The sequence below is a fragment of the Echinops telfairi genome, unplaced genomic scaffold (assembly GCF_000313985.2).
Source record: "Echinops telfairi isolate 266 unplaced genomic scaffold, ASM31398v2 ScPeMD7_11;HRSCAF=52, whole genome shotgun sequence".
In the NCBI taxonomy this organism is placed as follows: Eukaryota; Metazoa; Chordata; class Mammalia; order Afrosoricida; family Tenrecidae; genus Echinops; species Echinops telfairi.
This window is the reverse complement of record NW_022103908.1, coordinates 29,811,772-29,815,728: the sequence shown is the minus strand read 5'-3', so window position 1 is coordinate 29,815,728 and position 3,957 is coordinate 29,811,772.

The window sequence follows — 3,957 nt, the reverse complement described above, 5'->3', positions numbered from 1 at the left end:
ATTTCAGCTTTGTATCACTGTGAAAAGAGAAATTATTTATGGAATACCTAAATTTTTTATACACAAACAGAGAAATAATGAATAGTTGTTTAACCTGCTAGATATGTGGATACTTTTTCATGTAGCAAAATATTATTGAATCAGGAATTATTTCATTTTAACTGTTCATATTGCATAATGAAATTTAATTGCCTACTAAAAAGGACTAAAATGAATTTATTTTCAAATGCACTCAAGTTCATTACAACTCATCCTGACTTCATGTCCACCAGGAAGAAGCACTGCCTGTCCTGTGCCATCCTCCAGCATTGATGAGTCCAAGTCGTAGTACCGTGTCCATCCATCCCATTGAGGGTCTTCGTTTTGGTTTTTCAAGCCTGCATTTTCTCAAATGACTTCCCACTACAAGGACTGGTCTTTCCTGAAAATATATCCAAAGTGCATGAGACCAAGTCTCACCATTTTTGCTTCTAAGGAGGATTCTAGTTGTACTTCTTGTAAGCCAGATTTGTTTATTGTTGGCAGTCCAGGGTATACTCAATATCCTTTACCAACACAATCATTCAAAGACATTGCTCATTCCTTAATTTTATTGCTCATTGTGCAGCATTCATAAGTATCTGAGGTGACTGATGAGACCGTGGCTAGAGCCAGGTACATTTTAGTTTTCAAGGTGACATCAGTGCTTTTTAACACAATAGAAAGGACTTCACAGGAGCTTCACTAAATGTAACACATCATTTGACGATGGTTTCCATGGGTATTGATCATGGATCTGAGGAAATGGTATGATAAGTAGCTGTGGTGTCAATTTGGCTGAGTCAGCATTCTCAGTAGTTGGGTTGTAATACCCCATGATCTAGTCAAACACAAAATAACCAACTCCATGTCCGGAACTAACATAACATAATTGACTCTGTGAATAGTGAGACGTTCTTGTGGAGTGGAGCCCCTGGAACATGCCAAAGACTCCAAAGGCCTGCTCCTTTCTAAGCAATGGGCTGCTTAACTTCAAGGTCACCTGCTCCTCTGGAGGAAAATGTTACAGTCTGGGAAACTCACAAGGGCAGTTCCACCCTATCCTTTAAGGTTGCGGTACTACTGCTTCCACTTGATGTCAGTGAGCTTGAGTTTGTTTGCTTGAGTTTGTATGAAAATGTTTACTTCTGCTGGCTCTGAATCCAGCACCTAGTTTATCAACCCCTTGCTATATTGCCGAATGAATCCAGAATTCATTCAACTTCCTGTGCAGAAGCTTTTGGTCATCGTGCTTCCTGGTTTGTGAGCCCAGCAGTTACGTGAGTCTCCTAAGCCGCCAGCTTACAATATGACCCCCAGACTTGAACCAGAGTGGACTTACTCACTTTTACAACTGTGGGGGTTATGTCTTGATATAAATTCACACACACACAAGCATCATTGGCTGTGTTTCCCTAGAATATCCAGGCTAACACTAATGAAAACCTTGACTAATTCAGTATGTTCTCTTTCTTTCATGATGTTGCTTATTGGTTCAGTTGTGAAGAGTTTTTTTCTTTGTGTTAAGGTATAATCTATACTTAATGATGTAGTCTTTGATCTTCATTAGTGAATGTTCCAATTAATGAGAGTTTCTGTACAGCATTTTGAATTATTTTTTCAGCGTACAGATGAGTAAGTATGGTAGAAGGATAAAATCATGACATACACATTTTCTGGTATTAAATCATGCAATGTGTTTCTGCTCTGGGTGAAGGCTGCCTCTTGATCTACGTACAAGTTTCTCATGAGCAAAATTAAATGGTCAGATATTTAATTGTTTGCAATGTATCCATAATTTGTTGGGATCCATGCAGTTGAATGACTTTGCAAGGCCAATACACAGGTATAAATGTTGTCTAGGATTCTCCACTTTCAGCAAGAAGCTTTTGACATTAACAATGGCATTCCTCATTCTGCATCCTGTTCTGAAGCTGCCTTGAATTTCTGCTCTTACCCTGTAACAAATATTTTTGAATTATGTTTAACAAAACTAATTTGCATGAGATACGTATATTATTCTATAATTGTCACATTCTGTCGGATTGCCTTCCTTGTGATGGATCACTCCTAGTACAATGGCCATGATCTTGTTTTTCAAATATCTTAACATGAAATAGCGAGCACTCGGCATTTCCTCCATGTGCCAACTGAATAGCTTAATTGATGTTCTGTCATTCTAATCTTGTTTCCATAACTGTCCTTGGAGCAGCTGTTTCCTCTTTCAGTACCATTGGTTCTTGATCACGTGCTCCCTCCCAAAGTGGTCAAGGAGCCCTGGCGGCAAAAGAGATTTCATGTGGGCTAATTCTATGGTCAGCAGTTTGAAATCAAGTCACTCCCTGGGAGAACAAATAAAATGTTTGTTCACATAAATATTTACCTTGGAAACCCAAAGAAGCTGTTCTATTCCCTAGGAGTCAGAACTGATAAGATGACAGTGAGGTCTTTTGTTTGTTTTGGTGAAGTGATTGCAATTCAACATTTTTTAAACATAGTGCATCTGTGTAACAAGTTCATGTTCTCTGTGCATCAAATATTAAGTTTTCTGTGTTCTTCACTCTTTGGGCTATAGAATCCTTCAAGATTATATTTTGAGACTTGACTTTCTTCTACCTTTGTTTTAGCTTGAGAAGTACCAACGGAATTCTTCCCTTTTGATTTGGAACCCAAAGTCTTTTCATTTTTCAATATAATATTTTATTTTGAAATGGCAACAAATACCTGGGTGATGATAATGTTTTGCATATCATTTTAAATGTATACTGACCCTTTGTTTAGCATTTAATTTTTCAAATATTTACTTATTATTTTTATACTGTTATTTTTTCTCTCCCCATTTGTTTTAGACTCTTCATTTTATTTTGAAATCTTACTATAGCATAATATTCTCTTTTTCTGTTTTTATTTTATTAACAACTTGATATTTCCATTTGTTTGAACTGTTTACACACTACTTTGTTATTATTGAAATAAGAATAACAAGTGAAAGTAATGTACTGATTTAGGTCTATGAATTAATTATTTGTTGATTTGGGTAAAGTTATAAAAATAAAGTTTGCATTTTTTCCAGTTTCTTTATTTTACCAATGTACACACCCTTATCTTTAATTCTGTTCTTAATTCCAAATAGCTCTAGCTATTTTCAGTAATTTCGGTTTCAGAGTCTAAAATATACTCAGTAACTTGACATTAGATTATATTCTGATGTTAGAATTTGTGCATCAAAATTTTAATAAATGTTTGAACTCGTACACCCATGCCCATGGTATTCATCATAATATTGTAAAGATAGTAGATATAATTTGAGGTAGGTAATCCCAATATATGAGATCTTATAAATACATGAGTCAATAAATTAGACATTATAATTATTTTAATAATTTATCATTTTATTAATATCTTTTAATAAATATTTTTAAATTACTAGTATGAATTGTATTGGAGGAAATATTGAAATATAGGCAACATTTGTCCTGTCTTTATAAAGTTTGGCAGGCATCTTTTTGGACATTGAATTCAAACAATAACGCCAGCCCCTTTTAAGAAAAAATGCAGCAGGAATCCATGTAGTTGTTAATATAGGGCACCATAAATTGAATTAGTTTAACTACTTGAGTCCTACTGAATGAGTCTAGTACCTGGGGTTAATCACTTACCAGTGGGTAAGGGTAAGACACATGCACGGGTGGAGGGCACTGTCAGCCAGTGGTGATCATCTGAAGTATGAGCTCTGCCCTGCCCATTGGGTGGCAGAGTTAGTGAAGCATTCAACCATTGCATTTTCTGACTGTTTAAATGACTCGCAAACGCCTCAAACAAATTAGCCTAGTAAATTTCCTCTGCTACTTTTACTTAGATGAATGTGTTTTAACACGGAATTTCCTCCAGACTTTTGAAGGCACTCGTGTCTCTTTCTTCGATGCTCTTATTAAAAAA